Source organism: Triturus cristatus, chromosome 8, assembly GCF_964204655.1.
Source record: "Triturus cristatus chromosome 8, aTriCri1.1, whole genome shotgun sequence".
NCBI lineage: Eukaryota > Metazoa > Chordata > Amphibia > Caudata > Salamandridae > Triturus > Triturus cristatus.
The window spans coordinates 296,649,342-296,673,736 of NC_140591.1; the positions used below are offsets into that span (position 1 = coordinate 296,649,342).

The following is a 24,395-nucleotide window of genomic DNA, read 5'->3' on the forward strand; positions in this document are numbered from 1 at the left end:
GGTGTAAGTACCACGTCACGAACAGGGAGTAGGTCTAGGGCATCGCTGGGGCTACACTACCCTACCAATAGTTAGGAAGTGGGAGGTCCACGGGAGGCGTGTGCAGTGTGGAAACACACACGCAGGTTATATTAAGGTCAATGGGAATGTAACAGTCAGAAATAGGAAGAATAAGGACACTTCCGAAGTAACTAGGAGGAAGCAACTAAAGACTTAGACACTTGGATAGTCAATATCCACTGGAGCACCGGAGTACTCGCTTTACCTCACCTACAGGAGACGGGTGCATAGGTGTGAAGATGTGTCGAGTGTCGTCGCTGGATCCTATGGATGCCTGAAGAACAGATGCTGGCAGGCGGCCAGGAGGAAGATGTCCGGTGGACCCAAGGATGGATCTTGAAGGAAGAACACCTGCAAGCAGAGGGGACAAAGTCTGGGTCACTAGCCAGTGACCGTGTGGCACCAGGAAGGAACCAGGCGATGTTGTGCAGAACACAGGTGATGTCTTGAAGCTTGTCTCTGCAGCTGCGTGGAGAGGCGTCGAGGACGACCAGAACCAGGGTACGAGCTGTCCCACGAAGGATCTTGCTGATGGCGGAGTCGACGTCCCGATTGGAGTCAACAAGCCTTGGCAAAGGCAACCCACGCGGAAATGGAATTTCGCTTCAGGGGCAGACCAGGAAGGTCTGAGGTGCTTCTCTTTCACAGGGAAGCAAGGGCCAGTCTGGAGGAGCCAAACTAGCGGTGGAAAGTTAAGGATTCGTCGTCACTGAGGCTACTAGCCAACGGGCCAGCAACCGGACAGACGCGTCGAGCAGGAAAATGCAGAAGGGCCTCACGCAGAACTCGTGAAGTGTGGAGGGCTGATCTTCGGTGCAGATGGTGCTCGGGGTTGGGGCGTCTCAATCCCCAGAGCACAACTTCGAGGATGCCTCAGAAGCTGCGCTGGGAGCCACTCGCCAATTTTCCCAGGTAGCCGGTCCCACGTCTCTCGTCTCCTCCACGGATCTCAGCTCGGCTGTGGATGTGGATCAGGGTCGGAGAAGTCTGGAAGTCAAGGCGCTGGTCGGGCTCTGCAGTCGGTTCCCCATAGAACTTGGGCAAAGCAAACGGCAGGTCGCTTGATGGCGCCTGTTTTCACAGGGTGGCCACTCCTTGGCCACAAGGGAGATTCTTCAGTCTTCTTGTTGTCGAATGTCGAAGGTCCAGAGTTTCTTGTCTAGTTTCAGTTCAGGATAATCCAAAATCCTAGGGACTCAGCTCCCGCTCTTATACTAATCTGGGGGGCTGGTTTACCTGCTAGGTCCCTCCTATGGGTGGTACCAGGGAGGGGGGTGGTTACACCCCTTTGCCCTTTGTCCAGTTTCGCGCCAGGACTGGGGCTGGAGTGCCCCAGCACCGTTTTGAACCGGGCTATGCATGGGACACCTTGTGTGCCCCAGGCAGTGTCTCGTTTCTTTCATCCCTCCCTGCCCCAATACACTAAGTCCTGTCTAGGGTGGTGCTAGCACCTCCCAAGGCAGGAAACCTATTGTCCAAGCCTCCCTCGCTGGAAGGACTCCCAGCAGCAGGAGGTCAGACTTGTGTCCGTGGCAGCAGCATCCATTTTGTGATGCTGGGGCTCTGGTTAACTTTAACCGGGTAAGGAGGATTTTAACATGTCTTCTCCCTCTAGAAGGGGGGAATACTATCCTCATCGCCAGAAATGGTGTGGGGGTAGTATTCCAAAGTGTTAGACACCTTACACGACATGTTTTGATAAAGCCAAACCATAGGTACCATAACCGCGAGGATTATAAGGCACTTTAAGAGTATATGGTAGGCGATATCATAGAACAGCTATAAGGACATGGTTCCAAAAGCTGCAGACAGGCTCAGCTCACGCTAGAGCACCATCTCACATGTTACCAAGCACTCTGCCTCCAGGATTGTTAAGGCCTGCCATAGGAGTGGCTTACAGGTTACCCATGTGTCTATATATAAGGTAGGTATAGGAATACTATAACTAAGCAAGGGGTGATTACACGACCTTGCCCCAGCTGAGTGATCAGCCAGTTGTGTCAGGATAGGAGGCCAGCCAGGGGTGGCATAATACATGCTGCAGCCCCTGGTAGGCCTAGGGTACTCCTATGCCCTGGGTACCTAAGGTACACTGTACAGGGACCCATAAGGTGATCCTTACCAATTGGGTTATGTACCTAAAGTACATTGTATGAATTTAGCGAGAGAACAGCTGGGCTGTGGGTCTGATTAGCAGGCCCACAGCCACATCGAAGTCGAAAACCAGTAAAGCAAAAGCAAAAAGTGGGGGTGACCATAGGAAGCAGACCCTACTCTCCAACAGATAAGAGCTGGAGTCCCATTCCAATGCACAACACAAGTGATTGACCCAGAGGGCAGATATGTGGTAGTGCAGGGGAAGCTAGATGGTAGAGACCTTACCCTGGGTAGCATATACGCGCCTAATGCAGGTCAACCGGCCTTCTTCTCCTTATTATCACGCAAGCTAGCTTCTTCCCTCACGGGGTCACTGCTACTGTGGGGCGACTTCAATTGCACTGCGGATGTCACCTTGGATCACTCCCATCCCCCCTCCCCAATGCGCCGACGCACAAACTAGCAGAAGCACGTCTTAATTGGCAGCAGAAATGGGGGTTAATTGATACCTGGCGGGCCCAGCACCCTTTGACCCAGGATTACTTCTTCTCCGCCCTCCATGAGTTACATGTCCGCCTCGATGCCATTCTATGCTCACCTGATGTACACGGGTAGATTAGCAGCAGCAAATACCTCACCAGGACGCTCTCTGATCACAATCCAGTCCTGGCTCAGATGCAATGGTTGCACGTACGCCCCACGATTCCCATCTGGCGATTGCGGCCGGAGGCTTAGAGGACTACGTTTTCTGCACAATTATTGCAACAGCTATCACGGAATATTTCCAGGTTAATGAGGGAACAGCCACGTCTGCCCTGGCTGGGGTTAGGAAGGTCCTCCTTTAGGACATCCAAAGAGACGATGAGCGCTTGCGCACCCTGGAGAAGGATAGACCTGAAAACCCGACCAAAAACAGGGAACTGACAGAGGCTAGGGAAGCAGTGGCCGCCAATGTGGAACGTCTGCGCTGCTTCGACTATAAAACATATATCAAACGAGCACACTCAGAGGGATAAATCTGGCGCCCTCCTCGCTTGGCTGGCAAATCCGGCCCGCCGAGGATCAGTTATACTGGAGCTGCGGGATCAGCTGGGTGTAGCTAGATTTGACCAACAAGGGATCAATGAGCTATTCTTTGATTATTACACGGAGCTCTATCGCAGCCGGGTAGACCACTCACAAGAAGACCTACAAGAGTTCACAAGGGAAGCTGACCTACTGGTGCTAGATGAAGATGCGACAAAATTATGGATTCGGGAGATCGAAGTAAGGGTGGTGTGCGTAGCCATTAAAAGTATGGCCCGTAACAAAACCCCAGGCACAGATGGCTTACCAGTAGAATTTTACCTCGTCTACAGTGACTTGCTTGCCCCCCAACTCACGCGCTCATATAATGAGGTTAAGAGGCTTGGCAGGTTACCGGACTCCACTAGGGAGGCGATCATTATTCCTCTATTGAAACCGGGAAAACAACATTGGGACAGAACGGCATATAGGCCTTTATCTATGCTCAATCTTCACTATAAAATACTGAGCAAGATCCTGGCCACCCGATTGCTCCCTCACATGCCCACCTCATACACCGATCAATCCGGGTTCATCCCCGCTAGAAACACAGCGCTCAATATCAGAAGACTTGCACATATACTGGAGGCGGATTCCTACAATGCGGACACTGCCGCGATCTTTGCAATAGACATAGAAAAAGCCTTTGACAGCTTGGAGTGGGTATACCTGTTCCATGTGATGCGAAAGATGGGCCTCGGCCCTGACTTTGTAAGATGGACAGCCCTCTTATATGCAGACTCTACTGCCAGGGTCAGGACGGGAGGGGTGATCTCAGAGGCATGCAAGGTGGGGAGGGGCACGCGACAGTGATGCCCCCTCTCCCCTTTGTTGTTTGCTTTGGCAATGGAGCCCTTGGCGGCATATGCTAGATCGGGGGCGGGCGTACCAAGGCCTTGACGTCTATGCAATATGATGGATCTGTCCACTCTATGCAGATGATCTTTTACTGTTCCTAGCAGATTTATGTGAAGCTTTACTGGGGGCCAAAACCCTGCTCCATGCTCTGAGCAAAGTGGCTGGTTTAAAGGTAAACTGGTCGAAATCATGTCTTTTTCAGGGGCACAAAGATATACTGAGCCCGCAGAACACCGAAGGGGTGAAATGGGAGGACAGATGCCTGCCCTACTTGGGTACGCTAATCTACCATGGACAGGAGGATGTTCTCGAGGGGAACATTGGAAAGGCAATCAGGGGGGCCAAAGCTAACTTCGAATTCTGGGGATCCCTACCACTATCAGTGGCGGGCCGGGTGGCCCTTCTCAAAATGGTGACCCTACCGCGACTACTATACTTCTTCAGGGCCTTGCCGGTCAGGATTCCAGCAGCCTATTTTAAACAGCTCAGAGCAACGGTCACCTCTTTTCTGTGGGGTAAGGGCAGGCGCAGGGTAGCCCTCGCCACACCCGGGCGGAGGAAGGCCTAGCGGTTCCGGACTACGAAACTTATTATTTAGCAACCCAATTTCAGTGGTTCACACAGTGGGTGGCAAGAGCCACCAGAGACGAGGAGGAGCGCAGAGAGGTATGGGGTCCCCTGATGGTGCTATCCCGCATAGTGCTACGGCTTCCGATCTGGGCCAGATCCCTCACCCTGGAGTTTGCCATGGCACGGAAATGCTGGAACAGGTACCTGCGGAGGGCGGCTATTAGGAGCCCCTATGCACCTGAAATTCCATTGAGGATGTGCAGGACCCTACCACACGGGGGCAGCTGGCAGAGATTGGAGACCTGGGAGCAGCAGGGGTTAATGACTGTGGGAGACCTTTACGAGGAGGGAGCCATGATCCCATTTGACGACCTGCAGGCCAGATACGACCTGCCAGGAGGTGATTTCTTACAATATACCGCCCTCACGGCAGCCATCAGGAAACACTGGAACACGGGCCTCACAGAGCCATCTACTTCTATAGGGTGCCAATATGTGGTGCTGGCAGCGGGCACCTTGTCTCTATAGACGCATTACACTAGAATCCTTATCCGCCCTGACAGCCCTGAAGCTTAAGTGGGAAACGGACATAGGGAAGGACATTCTGGATAGAGCATGGAGTGAAATTGTAGAGAAGGTCTGGAAAAGTACGAGAAATGCGAGTGCACTTTCACATCCTCCACAGAGCATTTCTCACACCAGCTCGCTTACATGAATATTTCCCGACCCAGCCTAAACATATGCTGTGGGACTGCTTATTTCTTGACATCTTTTTGGAGGAGGTGACATCCTTACTGACGGATCTAACTGATAGGGACTTAAACCCCTCCATGGCGCACTGTTTTCTGCATTGGTTTCCCCACACCTCAAAGAACAAAATCACTAGTAAATGTATTGATTTGGGTTTCCTATTAGCCAAAAGAACCATCACCACCCATTAGAGAGCGAAAAAGGGCCCTAGTATAGCTAAGTGGAAAGCAGAATTCCAAAAGTGGCCTGAGTGTGAGGGAGTTATTAGGTTACAAATTGCACATCGTATGGGCAGCGATAAGGCACTGGAGAGGGCGAGAGCTTGGGAGAGGCTAGTAATGGATCTCAAGGCCTCTGAGGACGAAGCTGAGGATGCCATTGCGGATGGCCCCGTGACAGCCATAGTTTAACATATAGTCAGATTTGAACCCACCTTATCTTGTCTGTCCACAACTGCAGACGGCCGTTGGGAGGGATGCATGACCCCATGGAGATTTCACTTGTCCTGATGCATTAAACACTTGTGGCATTAGGTCTCTGGAGCTGTAGTGGATGGCCCTATGGCCCTTACATGACACGCCTGGGGTGGGGGGGGTGGGGGGGGGGGAGGGGTGAGTGGATGGGGATAGTTGGCGTTGGGATTAGAGGTAGTTGGGTATAGCCAGTAGAGAAGCAGTCAAACATGAACCACGCCATGACCGGAAGGACGAGAAGACTGAAGAGCCACGGAAGGGACTTAATCGCATAGGTGGTCTTGAATAATTACTAATGCAACTGGGAATGTATTTGAACCCGGTTGTTTGGCTCATAACTGTGCTGACTAGTGTTTTTATTTTGTTTCAAAACAATAAAAATTGTTTTTATGAACCCCATTTAATTTTTATTTAGTAAACCAACTTTCAGGGGAAACAGCACAGATTGCTGCACATGTATCCCGTTGTTTTCATAAGTGGAAAAGAGACATTGTTCATTGGGTCTCTAAGGTGATAACCCCGAGATCCGTCAGCCAGCTTTGGCTAAATCATCACTGAAATAAACAGTTATTGTGATATTTAAAGAAAAAAGCACTGGAGGTATTTTAATCTTTACAACGGGGCTGGGAAAACTAAGATCATGACGTATTTATACGTTGAATGAACAGCCAAATTATACCTTTTATCATGACATCAACAGTATATTTCTTTGAAATGATTTTGTGACTTTGGGGTTGCCATTGTACCCATGAATCCTACAACAGACTGCAGAAGAAGACAGTTCATTTTCATCGTTCAAGCATGAGAACTTCTTTTTTCTTACCTCCACATGAAATAGATACAGGGCTCCGTCAACCAGACGATGAATGATGGCCGCATGGGTCACGCTTATTCTTCGATAATTATCATGGATTTTGATCTTGATGGTAGAATTTCAGCCAGAGAATAACGACAGCAGTTGTTCTTTGCTTGGTGAGAACTCTTTGCCAGAAAGCAATTCCAAACAGCTCTGCGGGGCTCCTGTTTTTATTCAAAAGGGTGCAGCAGCGATCTCCTTTACAAAGGAAAGAAGATAATTCCAGCTTAGGTTTTATGTTCGAAGTATAATATGCAGGCAGAAGATATCCCAATTTATGACTAAATAAAGTAAATCGCCAGCACTGGCGAAGGCACATTGCAGTGGTTCCAAAGGTCTTATGTTTTCAAGGAGACAAAGCAGTAAGCAGGTCCGCTATGCAGAAGCTATTTCATCATTTATATGGAAGGTAGAACTCTTTAAACAAGTCCTCCAGACTACTTTACCCAGGTTCATCAGGCAACACCCTAGATTAATATAAAAGTTAATGTTACACATATAGAAAACTTGGCAAAAATATCCCAAAAATGAACCTCTTACTGTTTTTAGGGCCAGCGCTATCCACTTAGGGTTTATTTATTTATTAATTTATGCATTTTTATAAAGCGCGGACATTGCCCGAAGGTGTCAGAGCGCTGTACAATACAGCCACCTACATTACAAAAGAACCGTGGAACACAATAAAACATTGCAAAGAAAAACAGTAGTGCTGTACAATAGAGCCAGTAACGTTACAAAAGAACAGTGGAACACAATAAAACATTACAAATAAAAAAAGGAGACTAAAAATGAAGGTTACATAGACACAAATTCCGATAAAGCACACAGGAGAGAGGAATGTACAGGAAAAAATACACCATTTTACAATGAGGAGCGAACTTCTAAGAGGGGCCTCAGAATGAAAGTATTAGTTCTCAAAGTGTCTTTGGAAGAGGAGAGATTTGAGATCAGCTTTGAAGATCCGGGTAGAGGAGGTGGCACGGAGCAATGGGGGAAGCGAGTTCCATAATCTCACCGCATTGCCTGAGAAGGATTGTGCCATCGATCTTTCCCTTTTGAAGATGGGGGGGCTCAAGCAGAAGCTTTTCCGCATTGCGAGAGGGTCGAGAGCCTCCGGACAATTTCAATTTGTTTGCCAGGTAACGAGGGGAGGACGTGTGTAAGGCTTTATGCGTGATGCAGGCAGTTTTGTAAATGGATCTTGCCTCAATCGGAAGCCATCGAAGAGCGGACAGGATAGGGGTGACTTGGTCGCTTCGTTTAGACCCTGAAATGAAGCGAGCCGCTAAATGGAGGATGGATTTAAGAGGGGAGAGGTGGGATTTAGGTAGGCCCGTCAGGAGAGAATTGCAATAATCCAGTCTTGAGAGAACCAGCGATTGTAGCAGGTTTTTAAGTCTTTCTCCTGGAAGTACAGACGGATCCCCCACAGGAGGCGCAACTGGTATCGTGCGTTCTTGGCAATAGAGTTGATGTGGGAGATTAGGTTGAGTCTTTTGTCGAGAATGACACCTAGGGATTTAGCGCTGTCGACAATGATGGGTTTGCTGTTTAGTAAGTTCAGCTGATCCATCCACGATTAAACGGGAAGAGGTGAGAGAGAGGTAGAAAGGAGGAGGAATTCAGTTTTGGCGGGATTTAGAATGAGTTGGTGACCTATCATCCAGTTGTAAATGGAGTTGTAAGTAGAGTTGAGTAGTGAGAGATCATGTGCGGAAGACACCTTGAGTTAGATTTGAGTGTCATCTGCATATAGATGGTAATGGATCCCAGATTTGCTTAGGAGGTTCCCCAATGGTTCCAGGTAGAGATTAAACAAGGTGGGTGCCAGGATAGAACCTTGAGGGACGCCTTGACCTACAGCCATTGAGGATGAAAGACTGTTCGCTATCTTAATCATTTGGGAACAGTCCAAGAGGAAAGAGGCAACCCATTTAAGCACTGTGCCATCCAATCCCATTCTCTGTTGAAGAGTGTTCAGGAGGGTACTATGATGAACAGTGTCAAAGGCTGCAGAGAGGTGTAGAAGAATCAGAAGGCACCACTCCCCAGAGTCGAGTATATGCAGCGCATCAATCACTCACTTGCAGCAGGGCTGTTTCAGTGCTGCAATTTTGGATGAAGCCAGATTGGAAAACGTCGAGGAGATTATTGTCCATAATATGTAGGGCCAGTTGTTTCGCCACACATTTTTCGCTGATTTTCGACAGAAAAGGGAGGTTGGTGATAAGGTGGAAGTTGTTGAGGTCGTTCGCATCAGCGGAGGTTTTTTTTTTGAAGAGGGGTAACCTGTCCTGATTTTAGGGCGACAGGGAGGGAGCCTTGACTGAGGAAGAGATTAAGTAGCCAGGTCCAGTAAGAGAGAGTATGGGTATAGAAATCGATGGCTATGACATTAGGGATGGGGTCAGAAGAATGGTTGGATGGTTTGGTTTCGAGGATGCATTTGAGGAGTTCATCTTCTGAGATGACGTCAAAGTGGTGCAGGTGGCTAAGGATTTCCGCTCCTCAAAGAGGGTGGGGTGAGCGACCTGATTTACCAGTGCTTTGACGTTTTCATCAAATAAAATAGCAAAATCGTCTGCTTTCTTTGTGGAGTCCTCAGGCTTAGTAGTTAGGGGAGAACAGTTTGGGTTTTTGATGAGGTCAAAAAGTTTTTGGGGTCTGTTTTTGGCTGAGTCGAGCAGGGATCTGAAACGTGATGCTTTTTCATGGAAGATGTGGTTGTGGTATTTGGATCTTGCTAAACGTAAATGAGAGAGATTAGAGGTGGAAGGAGATTTTCTCCAATGTTTCTCCAGGGTTCTAAGGTTTTTTCTTTCATCGTAGAGGGCTTTATTGAACCACGATGCTGAGGGGGTGGGTCTTTTCCTTTGGAGTGGAGCTACATTGTCAATTTCGACTGCTAGGGCTGAGAGGCACTGAGAGGTGAGAATGTTGACATCCATGTTGGGGTCAAGTCTAGGAAGTGACCGCATAGCAGTCACAAAAAGTGACAAGATCAATGTTTTTAGTGTTGCGGAAGCAGGTAGTAGCTCTTTTAAGTTGACCGAGCGTTATAACGTGCGAAAGGTGAAAACGGAAGGGAACAAGGAAGTGGTCAGACCAGTCTACATGGATAGGGGGAGCAGTAGTCAGCAGGTCGCCTTGGATATTACAAGATCCAGAATTGGGCCCTTGGAATGAGTGGTTTCCTAGAAATGTTGGAATAGATCATTGGCTGAGAGAAAGGTGGCAAACTTGTTGAGAGCCGAGTCTTCCAGAGAGCCCCAATGGAGATTAAAATCACCCAGGAAGATCTGCCTGTCATTTTGGGAAAATTGGTCACTGATGAAGTCAGTGAGTCCCTCCACAAAGGCAGAGCAGTTACCGGGCGGGTGGTAGATGGCATGGAATCTAAAGGGTGAGCCATGATGTATTTGAAGTTCTAGGGATAGGCATTCGAATGTATGGAAAGGGATGGTAGGGAAGGCCCCTAATTTTGTCTGGTCTGCACACGTACTCCGGCAAACACCAAAAATGACAAACAACTCAATGCACTACTGTACTTCATGAGGATACTCTTACATTACAATTGCCTGCTCAAGAGGACAGGAACTGTGGTAAGATCCGAGGACATTGAAATGTTTGAGCACAAGTAAACCTACACTCCCACCGTGAGCTCTGTACTCCAATCTGTGCCCTGATGCCATCTACCCATAACGAGCTGCGCCTGTTGGTGAGGTCAGGATATGGTCATATGGTCCAATGCTGGACAGCTGAAGCCTTGAATGGGATCCTCCCTGACACCCACTGGCTACTCGATGAGCCTCATGCAAACTTCCACATACAGGAAATATTTGTCTGCATGCTTAAGGGTTATATCTAGATTTCGGGAGCACGCTTCTCCATCAGAACGTTTCCAAAATCTGTTGTTGTTTTCACATTAGGTTATGGATAATGGAAACGTCTTGATTGGAAAAAATGAATTATAATGTTCTCATTTGTTTTCTGTTGCAAAACCTATGACTTGACAGAATTTATGCAGAGAAGGTGAGCCTCTAGTTAGAATGACAAAGCATAACAGTTTTCTTTGTTCATTCGAAAATATGTATCTATGAGAAAAGTAATTGGCATCTTTCTATTCCCAAACCGCCTGCACTTGCGTATGGGTGGTAACTGGGGAATCTATTATAACATTTCAGCTTAATTCAGTAATCTTCAAGAATAGACGAGAAATAAACTTTGGATCTACACCAGAAGTGCTAGTCGCTCACAGGTCAAACCCAAACCTAAAACCTTCCCACTGAACTGCTAAAGTGAGAAATGTGAAACCAATAGTCGTCTCAATGTTAGAACGCCTCCAGTTTCATACACCAAGCCAAATCACACCATTGCTCATTTTCTAACAAAATGTGGCGCTAGTGGTTCTTAGCTGGACAACTGAAATGGTGTATACATGAACCTTTAAAAAAAAACATCACAACTATTCAACTAGTGTAAAATGAATCAGCAGCATCAAATCACAACCTCTGTTTTTGAAGGCAAAACAGCAGTCTCTGGTAGGGATTTTAATTCATTAAATTATACTTTCAATTATATTGTTGCTTGCCTCTAGAGACAGCACCAAACCTAGGGGGTCCACACTAGTTTAGACATCCTGGATGTTCATTCGCTGAGTATCTTCAGTGTAATATTAAACACACCTCTAAGAGATCATGGTTTTAACATAGGTTAGACAGACAACTGGCGGTTTGGTATTTATGTGCCACCACTACCACTTATGGAATATTTTAACACTGTGTCCGTACAAGAATATTATATATATATTAATTAGGTACTGACACATTCCATCTGATCAACACAATAAGTACAATACAGAAAGTCACACAACGTTTCAGAGCACACAGGTTCATTTTCAAGATCTGACAGCCAGCAATGGAGAAACAAAACGTTTCTACAAATCCAGTCTGTAATCATGTGACCAAAGGTACTTTTACACTATGAAAACTTAAAAAAGAAAAAAAAGAAGAGAAAAACGAAGTCAGTTATTTTCTTTTCGATTTTTATATAGAAAAATACCTTTCTGACAGATTGAGAGGTTCGAGGCTACTAAAAAAGTATGTGGCAGCCTATGTTAGGAAAAAACTGACCAATGCAATAAAGCAAATACAAGGGGATGATGGACAGAGCGCTGAAACTTTCCAGACACTCAACCCCCAGTCCTAGATCTGGGTTGAATCAATCATCGTTCTTTAGCTCAATTCGTCACCTCAGTTCAGACCCAGCTATAAGCAAATCAGACTTGACCCCGTGCCTCATGGGGAGAGTCTAGCCAGAACTGCCAAGCCAGGTCTTCCCTAGACCGGAAACAAGCATCCTGGGACCCGTTTTGGGTAACACCCCTCATCAGACAGGCTAGCTTGAATCCAGTGGCAAAGTGAGCAAGATGCCCACGTCAGGGCATGCCCTGCCAACCTAGAGCGAACAAAGAAAACACAAGGAGAAGATGGATGGAGCACTGACATTTTTCAGACACTCACCCACAGTCACAGATCTGGGTTGAATCCATCATCGTTCTTTAGGTCACTTGGCCACCCCAGTTCAGACCCAGCTATATGCAAATCGGGCTTTACCCCGTGCCTCATGGGGACAGTCCAGCCCGAACTGCCAAGCCAGGTCTTCCCTGGACCGGAAACAAGCATCCTGGAAAAAATGGTTTCGGGGTAACACCCCTCATCAGTCAGGCTAGTGTCTGAAAGGTTTCATCTCCTTGTATTTGCAATGCAATAAATACCAATATTCCCAGTTTGGTGGGGAGGGGACGGGGCAAGTAAAATCTCTTCAGCATACAGTTAGCTCCATAACCAGCAGATACAGTTAGTTGCACCGACAAGTCATAAAAGATACAGGACTGTTAAAATCTAAAAGATCTGCCAATGATTACCTATGCCTTCAACCCTAAAATTGTATGTGTTAATGTTAATATATGGGTTTCTGTAAAAAAAAACTTTTTTTAAAAATTAATTTTCTGTGCTGTCAAACTGATTTCACTCTGACTATGCATTAAGGAGTAGACCCTTTTAATTTACATGTCACAGCAATGTGGACACAGAATTATATATATATATATATATATATATATATATATATATATATATATATACATACACACACACACACATACATACAGACACACACACACACATATATGTATATATCAAGATAGAGAATCAATAAATACAATCACACTTTACTACTACAGTGCCATGGTGAAACTGCATGTTATTAGCAAAGTGTAGTGCAAAAGAATTGAGAAAACAATTCTTAATGTCTGATTCCATTCTGAACAAAACAACCGGGGGACAACCTTCCAAGGACTAGATTTTGTGATTCTATCTCACTGGAGGGAGTTAACCTCTTGAATCCTGAGTAACTACTGCACATGAAAAAACTGTGGGTATAAACCAAACATGCAGATCTCCTGAGTGCAATGTGTTATTGTTGGGGAGGTAGATCGTGACCCAACTGAGGTCTTGCCTCTCATAAAGGATTGCCCCTTCTACACTCACAATGGTAATAAATAGCATTTTACATTCTATGTGTCTGCAATATACACACACACACACGTGTATATATATATATTCATGCTTCCAGAATTCCACCCTTGGCTATTGCTACATGGCATGGATGTAGACCCACGCTATGTATTACCAAGAAATCCCCAAAAGAGATGCAAAACACTTGTGGGGTCAAATTCAGTTCAATTCGGCAAATTGATGCGTTTCGGCACTTGCCTTCTTCACAACTTGCTTCCAGACCAGTTAGCACAAAAATGGTTACATTTAAAGTGTGGATTGTGTATTCTCATCGGATGTTTTTTGTGTGGGAGTTTTATATAGCACGAACTACACCCGAAGCTAATAGAGCACTTTACATGAGGACCAGTTGTGTTACAGACGGACACATTCATTTTTTTGTTAGGCTTAGGTATATTAAATGATTTGCCCAGAATCACAGGATGTTGAGCGTCCCTGCAGAGATGCGAACCCGGTTCCCCAGCTCTGAGATCGACTGTTCTAGCGGTTAGGCCAATCCTCTCCCTGACGGTTAATCATTGCAAGAGATAGAGGACTGTTATTGCCAAAATTACAAAGCAATGTCAATCGCAGCCATAACAGTTTGGTTTTCATATACAGAAACCAAATGGCAACTCTTGTTCTGTTGATATTTCCTTATTACAGTCTCTAGGACATGTACAAATTCTTCAACTGTTCACAGGTGCACCACAATAGGGAGTTCATAATTAGTTTCCAACTGTTATAGTTCTTTTCAACAGTCCCTATCTCTCAACATTGTAATCTTTAAATCGACTGCCTCTTCATTGTCATGCCACATTGCTTTCCAGAAAGCGTTATGGTCAAAAGTACCCTTCGCCACCGGCGTGCTGAAATATCATAAGGCACATTTCGTAAGAGTCGGTCAAATGGCCGTACTACCAACAGTTTGAATAAATGTCGATTCAAGTCGATGGGGTTCCGCAATCCCATTTGGAGGTGCAACAGCCAGCATACAAGCATGCTTCCACCCTTGACTATTGCTGCGCACAATCCTCTGTCTCTTGCAATGATCAACCATCCAATGAGAATACACTATCTACACTTTAAATGTAACTGTTTCTGTACTGCCTTGTCTGGAAGCAAGTTTTGAAGAAGGCAAATGCAGGAATGCGTCGACTTGCTATTCAATCAACTTAAATGGACCCTTCGCCTCACTTCTTGGTATTTCTAAGTAAAATTTATATATATATATATATATATATATATATATATATATATATATATAGTGAGAGAGAGAAATATGAAAGAGAGGGAAAGAGAGAGAGAGAGTTGTGCACAATAAATACAAAAAAATAATGCAGGATTTTGCCCCTCTCGTGCAGGAAAACAAAATTTGTAAGCGCGCCACCTGTACACCCTCTTGATACAACCCAAAATGCCTCCTTTCATACTCTTAGTTCTCAGTCATTGCACTCACAAAATGCAGCACTGCATAGCGCGAAATACGTTTTTTTAAGAACCAAATTTAATAATGTACCAAGTACTTCACATTAAACTCCAAATTAAAGAGCAAATCCACTCCGGCAAGAACAGTCAGGCTGTTCTGTAGACTAATGTCGTCATGCTGCACAAAGTGATTTTGTGAGCAATACTTACTTTACCAAAGAGCTTAAGTCTGAAGATTTGCCATAGTGTACAGTTACTAGAATTCCTTGTCCATATGGCAATAATTACCAGGATGGACTACCATTAACTTCCAAAACGGAGGTATAAAGACCTGACATATGTTTTAATCATTAACTTTTTTGTAGTAAAACACTTAATTCCTGCACTTGTCCCTTTTGATTACAAATACATTGACCAACATATCACAAAGTGATAATACCTACCTCAACATCCATGAACCTTTAATGTATTTTAATGCATTCTTCTGGCACTACTTGGCCCTGAAGTGATCCAAAATTTATCAACACATGAAATAAAGTGTCTCACAGTAGTTCTAAGGATGTTTCAATTACGCAAAGAGGTCAATTACCATACAGACAGAAGGCAGTAGCCAAGTGCCATTCTAGGGTGACGGAATCTGGAGGTGAGCGGCAGTATCTTTTTTACGTACAGTTAAGGTATTCATTCTTTATAAAGTAACGTACAACACTGGCCCCCAACCCTTCCTCTTACGCTTGCTTGCCTTCAAAAGTACCTGCTTAGCATGCATTGCTTTTACCAGTAACGACAGAACGGGGAGATCAGTCATGCAGCTTAGGAAGACCAGGCAGCCACCTTTACTTCAGACACTGTGTTGGATCTGGTGCACTGGCTGGCAGCATACTAAGTCTGTTGGAAGTAGCAGGCTATCCCAGTTTCCTGGCTACCAGGCACACACAGCACTTAGGCGAGTGAGCTGCTTCTTTCATCACGTTGTCTGAGGAAAAGCAATAACTTCTTCCCTGTGGGTAGTTAGGCCTGGGAGCATGCTGACGTTACCTATCAGTCACCCCCAAACGGTAATTAAAGACCAGTTGCATAATTTTTTCTAACAGAGGGTCTAATGAATGCAACTATTATACATGGAATAAAGTATAGTTTTTTGTACATTAAAAGGATATTGCAAATCATCGAAGAGTTCCATGACCTTATAGAGGAATGAGGCCGAAGGCAGAGTTACTTTATAAGCCAAGGAACTCCAAGGTGACTTGTAATATCCTTGCAATGTATAGCCGAGTGTATTTTATTCTTTATAGTACATGGTCACTTCATCACCTGCCCCACAAACCGCTTAAATACTTGTCGTGCTCGTTTATGTTCATTGCAGGCACAAAGTAAAAGCTGAATCTGCACTGCAAAATTAAACCTATTGGAAAGCAGTATTTTGCCAAAAGATATTAGGATCAATTTCACGTCAACCATATTACAAAATGCTGTGGCTACGATTGTGTTAAAACATGTGGAGATTCTAGTTTTCCTGTTATGACCTATAGTGTGGATAAAAATAAACATGGTGCCATAAATATCTAATTTCTGATGAATAAACCACAGCTGGAAATATGCTGTGTGACCTGCCTTTCATCTTTGCTGCTAGCAGGTATTGTGTTGTGACCTGTACTAACATACTACTTACCGTTGGAACAAAGGTGCAGGTAGGCATGCTTTACTTCACAGAAACTTCATATTAAGAGCGACTAGCATACCACTATGGAAACCTTACCCTTCATCAATGTTGTGTGGGGTGCCCTAAATTTCCCAGTGGCCACAAAGGGGGATCGCATCACGGAAAAAAAGTAGCATCACTAGAGGGTCCATCTTTATGGTGCATATAATATTTATATGTCACTCCTAGGGAGTGTGGCTGTATTAAAAAACTGCCCTTTGTAGAGACAACACACAATCATTCTGCTAATAATGGCAGTTTGGTCAACCTTCTACAGATGAAATATAACCAATAAAAGGAAGTCTTGAGCCTTAACTCAATAAATAACTAAGCAAAGGCTGAACGTGATTTTAAAGGCCAAACACAGCACTCAATTCATATTACGTGTCAGAGTATAAAGAGATGAAGGGAACTTATTATTAAGAAGGTCCTTCAAAAGAATATTGCCATCCTAAAAACTTTGGCTTCGTCGTCACAAATGGAACAGGCTGCAACATATTCAAACACAGTGGAAGCCTAAATCTCTTCTTGAGGCAAAGAACAGATTACATGTGATACTGGAAAGGTCACGATCTAGTGAAGCAGACACGCATAACATACTGCACCATCACTGATCATGGAACTAGCTTATATAATTCTGCCCGGCCTTTAGGATACAAGAGCTTTAGTAGAGGACTAGGATCCAAACAATCTTCAGCTGTAAGCAAGAAGCAGAAGATTCCACAGAGACTCGAGTAATTACCTGCCTTCTACACAAATTGGAGGGAGTGGAACACTAGACGCCTGTAAAACTTCCTATGACTGATTTAGTAGGTGCAGATCCTCCTTTAGGAGCTCTAGGACTTCAGGACCAAGGATCGTTTTAGCCTCCTGAGGTACACCGGAATGAAAGCCACTGTAAGTAACATCAAGACAACTAGGCAACCAATCACCAAAAAGGGAGACTTTTTTGTTGTAGTGTGTGTAAATTATGTCCACTCAGGGAAACCCTCTCACTATAAAATGCGGTTCATGAGTAGTTGCTTACAACAATATATGAATTTCTGCTTTTGTAAATCAACTTACAGTGTTAGTAGATATGCCATGAGGAATTGACAGGAGTCAGAATGATTGTATTGCCTAAATAAGCTTAGCAAACCACACTCTCTGGGTTTTTTCAGAGAATGCATGACAATGGTATTGTTAGTACTAGAATCTTCTTGTATTTTATTCGTTGAAGAGCAAAAATTAATGTCAAGCTGCTTGAACTTCAAGACCACTTACATTAGCAATATTGCAGTTTCTGGTCTGCTACTGGAGATCTAGTATCGCTTTAGAGAAAACAATCAACATCTATTACACTGGCTGGATATGGATCTCACTTAGCCCCGAGAGAATACATAATGGACGGCATCAACAGCATCACATGTGATGCAAGTAAAAGATAAAGTCCTAAAACTGGAAGGAAAATAATTGGCTGAAGACATTACAAACATAAAAGGAACACTGTACTTATGTTTGAGACTAGCTTTGCAGAGGGAAAGGCGCAGCCCAAATTGTGTCAAACATTGCTTGTGCAAAACGATATCCTTTTAGTGAGAGCAGAAAGGACCGTCTTTCACTGACTGAAAATACCAACCTGTGCAGAAGACAACGCTGCCTGAAGGAAAAGCAAGGATTCTTCTTCAGTGACTATCTTTCTAAGTCAGCCATCCTGGCAGGTGCAAACCCACACTTTTTGAAGGCTACCACTTGTACCTACATAAACAGAGACACTGACATAAGGCTTAATAGCAAGAGTCTGGACTGGAACTGTTGAACTTCCACCTGAAACTGCATAAAATTATTAGAATATGGAAAGATATATCCTCGAGGTCTGTTTACAGAAATATCAAATTGTAATGCCCCCAAAGCCTGCCCCAAACTCACCATCCTGAATTGGTACTTTTTTAGTCATTAGGGCTTCTTGTAAATCTACAAAATGGTAATGCTGCCTACGATTCATTTTGGCAACCACATCAGTTATTGTACAAAACCATGTATCGTCATACATTTCAATACACTATTTTCATTGCACTTTTGTTTTAGTTTACAAAGTCTCTTCCAGTAATACTTTTTGCTGCAGTGCAGACAGAAATGAAGGAGGGTCTGGGCTAAATCTCTTAAAGACACAGCTGTTGCACTATTGTTCTACAGTGTTCACAGGTCCCATTCTTTGACGATAACTACACTCCTCTCACCACCTGAGTAATTTGAGGGACAAGAGCATCTAAGTAGCATCTATGTAGCCTACAATCGCAGCCACAGCCTGAAAACATACAGCCAAGGTGCCACTTTCTTAAATATTTTTAATTATTATTTAATGCAGCTTTTGATGTTGCATAGAACACACAATGCTTAATGGGCCTTGAGGGGATATAGTCCTGTTTGACTGAGACAAGAGAAATACGTTCTTTATGTCTGAAAATACCTCAAATGTATCACTACAAATAGTGGAAGCGTTGGAAAAGCATACATAATAATTTCAACTACACATCTGGGGGAAATAGTCTGATTTCATCACTGCCAGGCTCAGTTTATAAAACGTCTGAACTTGAAACATCCTGGAAAACTAGTTTCCTCGCAGCATATGTGTTTAGCAAAACACCAATAATCGTTTTATCACAAGCAGAGAAAACGAATAACTACAACCTTGTTTGGGATCTCCCCAACAGACTGAGCAATAGGTAAATGACTGATTCCTCGACCTTAGGTTGCACAGACCACAATGCAGTATGCTACAATCAGTAGTGCAAAGGTCAATGTCGGGTAAGCGGTCTATAGTTCGGAAAAAAAGCAACATTAAAAATTATTTAAATGAAGAGGGCTACTCTCAAGTATCTAACACAAGCTTTTTAAAGGCAGCAGTTTAACACATGTATGGCAAGTAGATATGAAAGCTCCAAATAAGCTGTTAATGTTTCCTTACACATAACAATTTGCCCTTTTAGATCTCTCTAGACCCCAGCCATGCTAATTAGATACTGCTCGTTAAGGGGAGATCTAGCCAGTGTATTCCTCTAAGCAGTAATATACAGCATCATACTGAACAGGTTCTGGTGAAATGTGCTTTCCGTTGTATTTTGAAGGCCATGTGTGTAATCAGAGGGTCAATTCTGCCATTAGGGTAAAACCTTCTCAAAATATCTGTCATAGTAAAATAAAGACTTAATTCTCCAATATTATACAGATCCATTTGGTCTGAAGTTGACATTAACATAAAATACTTATTAAAAATGTAATGTGCAGCAATTTGAGGGCCTGAGACTGTGTCGCAGGAGGTACAAACAATGCCCTAACTTAGTGGGATAAGCAGGTTATTTCTGTGAATCTTTCACCTATGAAGGTGGATCTCATTGGAAAAAGCAAATGCACCATTATTCGGAGCAAGGAAGGTATCTTAAAGTAGTTAGAAGACAAAAGGGGCAAAGTGGTAACACGCAAACAACTTGGGTATCAACATTAACAGGAACATAACTGTGTTCCATTCACTATCTGATGTATTCCGGTTCCTGCTCCTGTTGCAAAAAAATGTGTGGCTGTAATATTTTTCATAATTACACTGCCAAATCGGACACTACTCTACAATTTAATATTGGCATGGTATTGCTTTGCGACTGTGTTCAGAGATACCCAGGAAACGGATTTTAAGGTCTCTGGTATAAGCATTCTCCTGATGATGACAGAAGGTGGTTTCAATTTGGTGCAAATCCAAAAAGTCTAAGTCGGAAATTGATGCACAGTGCTGCAAATTACCAATACAGAAACAAATTACAAATTTAAAGTTTACAACATAACTTGATATAAATAAGAGTAGAAAAACTACTTCAAAGTAAAAGAAAATATGGAAGCTGTTAATGGGTTCTTCTCCAATTAATGTTTAAAAAATAAAATGTTAGCAAATAATACACCTTTGGTGTCAAAATCTATTAATTGTAAAGGATTTTTAGAGTGAATTAATTACAATGGTGTTTTCGATCACATTAAACTTTAATTTCAGTTAGCAGACAACTGAACATTGTTAGGTAAGTGTTCACTAAGAAGAGTAAATAAAATCTTTTAAAGTGCATCTTAAATGGGATGTTGAATACCCTAAGACAAGAAACCTTTAGAAGACACTATGGAGCGTGTTCCATTTTCTGTATAAACTGTTTTTTTTTTTTAAACTTTCAGTCTTCTTTCAATTTCTAACAGTAAAGAAAAAAAGTATCACGCATTGATATAAAACAAATGCAAACAAAATAAGTAACAAAATGAGTCAAGCAGAATCTCAATAGCACTCAATTTTTTCTTTTTTCATTTATTGAGGCTGTGTGGAAGGTCCTGCATTTTGCTTTTTTCCAGATGTTTTGTCCTGCATTGTATTTCATCAATTGTGTGGGTAATCTAGTCTTGTTCCTATTCCATAGGAGGGCCTTTCTTTTGAAAACATTTTATAATGAAAAGGAGGGTTTACAATGTTCACGTAAAGTGTTTAATTTTTAAGCATAATCGACCAATTTAGGATTTGTACATTCTGTTATAAACATAGACGCAAAGGAAATCCACTTTCTGAAAATGGCAGATTTTAAAAGTAATACTTGTCAAATATTTTAAAAAGGTGAGCAGCCCTCCCTTTCCCACCATGTATAGTTTTGCCTTCTCTGAATAGAAAGGAGCAGGTTGAGCTGGATACAGTAAAATGGGTCACATTCATAGATTATGTGCATATGGAATGGTACAACTGAATTTCTTTCACAATTCCATATGTATTTGAATAAAACGTCCAACATACAAGACCTTGAATTACATTCAGCAACCATAGCATTGCCTTCTGGGGCACTGACTTTTTGTGTACAAGAAGAATAGACCATTTGTAAGACATCCTGGAGGATGCAATACTGCATGCTTTCATCATATAGCTAAAGAGAGTAAAACGGCACCTCTGTTGTTTATGGATAGAATTAAATAAACTGTAGGTTGGCAAAGTTTTAACAACTTCAACAAAGTCTTTTTTGTTTTTAGAAAATGGCAATAGCAGTACGTTTCTCCATGCAGCTGAGGAGACAGTATCTAAAATAAGGTGTGAAAGTTTACAAATATCAAAGAACCACACTAATGAAACCACATCTACCATAAGACTAAAAGCTACTGTCTCATAACACGTAGGGGGCTTTAAAGAAACAGTGAAATGGAACTCAATAAGGAATCAGCCCAGCGTTACTTTTAGAGGAGTTAATTTCTCCACAGGAGTATCAGATATCAATCTTGGCAAACCAAGAGTAAACATAGCTCTTCGTTATAGAGTACATTTTAATAAAGAGAAATCTAGTTTAAATTAAAACAAAAAAATCATATTAAATCTTCATATATATGCATACATCATATGATGCATATATATCTACTTTAAATGTAACTGAAAACAGTTTTTTTGTAAAAAAAAATTCTTTTTATTAACAAACATAAACATGTTGATCACATCACAGTGGTCGGTCATTGGAGTTACAGTGGTTCAGCCATGGACCCATAAACATTATTGCAACTTAATATGGTACAGCAGAGCAGGAACAGACAATATCATCATTTTATTGGGTTAACATTTCCTCAAGGGGGGAGAAGCTGGGGGGTTCACAGATGTTACCGCGGTACGCATTCCAGGTAGACCAGACCGCTACCCATTTCCCGGGACACCCTCTCGAAACATACACTATCTTTTCCAGCAGCATACACCAGTCCATGTCTTTCTTCCATGCACCAAGCAATGGGGGCGCTTCCGCCCCCCACAGGCACGCTATGTTACGCTTTGCAATCACCAGCCCCAGTGTTGCCCACAATTTGCCTTTTACCGATAGGTCCGTGGGCTCCCAAATGTTTAGGAGGCATCGTTTAGCTTCAGGACGCAACCCTACCCCCCAAACCTTGCCCATACAGTCGTGTATCTTTGCCCAGTGTGTTTGAATTTGTGGGAATTCCCATACTATATGAAGAAATGTCCCCCTCTCCCCGCAACGCCGCCGACAGAGCCCATCTGTACTCCTCCCCATCAACACTAGCCTGGTGACCGAGACATACACCCGATGCAGTATTTTGAGTTGTATCAGCCGCAACTTTGCCGATATTGCCACTTCTCTGGGGGAGGAGAGCGCCTCCCTCCACTCCTCATCATCGATTTCAAGACCGTCCGCCTCCCACTTCCCCCTGAGGGAGCCCAGCCGATCCGGGGAGTGATGTATGAGTTTCTTATATGTGAGGGATATCGCCCTTTCCGGTAAGTAGCCATCAAGTAATCTATCCTCTAGGGGGGAGGAATCTGGGAGCGTTGTCCCTGGTGAAATGTTAGATTGAAGAGAGTGCCGGACCTGCATATATCGGAAGAATTCCGTGTGTGCCAACTCGTGTGATTGCTGTAGGGAGGCGAAGGGCACCATTCCCCCGACCCCCCAGAGGTCCCCTATACGGGATATACCGATCAGATCCCAATTGCGGAATCCCTTAGTGCGTCCCAGCGACCCGAGCCTTTCTGACACCCAGAGCGGGGTTGCCTTCGTAAGTTTGTCAGCCCACCCTAGCTTCCGGTTCACAATGTGCCACAGTTGGACCGAGTGTTTTGTAGGCCCCGTGAGGTGGAACTTATTAGGTCGCGAGTAGAGTGCTGCCATCTATCCATCCCATTCCCGGGGCCATCCCCACTACCATACGTGCCCTGATTAATAGCCGAGAGATGCGCTGCCCAGTAATATTTGCGGATGTCCGGAAGTGCTATGCCCCCATCGTACCACCCCAAATTAAGCTTTGGGAGAGCCAAGCGTGGTATGCCACTCCACAGCAGGTCCCGCTGGGTGGCCTCAATATCTGCGAAGTATTTGTGTGGGACCAGATCCGGGTAGTTTTGGAGCACGTATAAAAACCGCGGCAGCGCCATCATTTTGAAGAGGGCCGCACGACCCAGCAGCGACAACGGGAGCCTCTTCCAGTTTGCCGTGTTTCTCTGGAACCTCTGTAGAGGTGGCCTGAGGTTGTTTTCAAAACGTGTTTTCGCATCTCCGGAGATGTAGATGCCGAGATATCTGAACCCTTCCGTGGCTATCTGGATCGGGCAACCACGCGGAACAGGAGGAGGGGCCCCATGCAGCACATAAAGCAATGACTTTCCCCAATTGATGCTATACCCGGAGTTTTTCCCAAAACTTGTGAGGATGTCTAGGGCTACCCGAAGTGATTTAGAGGGGGAGGCCAGGTAGAGCAGGACATCGTCCGCATATAGCGAGAGCCTGTCCTCCCATCTCAGCCCTCGTATAGAGGGATCCTGTCTTATCCAGTCTGCCAGCGGCTCCAGGCAGAGTGCAAACAGCAAGGGTGAGAGGGGGCAGCCCTGTCGTGTCCCCCTCTCAAATGCAAAAACCTCAGAGCTCTTATTATTTACCACCACCTGGACCAAAGGCTCGGTGTATAGGAGGCACACCCATCCAACGAAGTTGGGACCAAATCCCAATCTTGTAAGGACCGCCATCATATAGGGCCATTCCAGCGTATCAAATGCCATAGCGGCATCAAGTGATACCACCACCGCATCCTCCTGGTTCGTATGGCGGCGCCCCATCACGCCATGGAGCCGTCGCAGATTAATGACTGTATTTCGATGCGGCATGAAGCACGATTGGTCGGGATGGACCAGTTTAGTGATTATTTGTTTGACCCGGTTCGCAAGGAGCTTAACCAGTATCTTAGGCTCAGCATTCAATAATGATATTGGCCTGTAGGAGGAGCAGCGATCCCTGGGTTTCCTATCTTTGGGGATAGCCACCAGGGTGGCAATGTGTTGGTATCTTGGTAGTTTCCCCAGCGCCTTGCTGTCTTCGAACATACTTTTGAGATGTGTACCCGGGCAGTCGGGCCGGAGCTTATACAGCTCAATAGGTAGGCCGTTCTAGCCCAAGGCCTTCCCAGTCCGCAGGTCCTTAATAGCTTTGGCAAGTTCGGCG

The 24,395-nt window shown here is 44.3% G+C and overlaps 1 long non-coding RNA gene across 1 annotated transcript in view; it reads right to left on the reverse strand.

The window, feature by feature from the left end:
* Nucleotides 1–23,583, reverse strand: part of LOC146802004 (uncharacterized) — a 171,924-nt gene extending 148,341 nt beyond the window's left edge. Inside the window, exons 1-2 of the long non-coding RNA XR_014967683.1 lie at nucleotides 18,035–23,583; nucleotides 6,697–6,927 (exon numbers count right to left, since the gene is read on the reverse strand). This is a non-coding gene — a long non-coding RNA (uncharacterized LOC146802004). The remainder of the gene's footprint in view (nucleotides 1–6,696; nucleotides 6,928–18,034) is intronic.
* Between the last annotated feature and the right edge of the window lie 812 nt (nucleotides 23,584–24,395).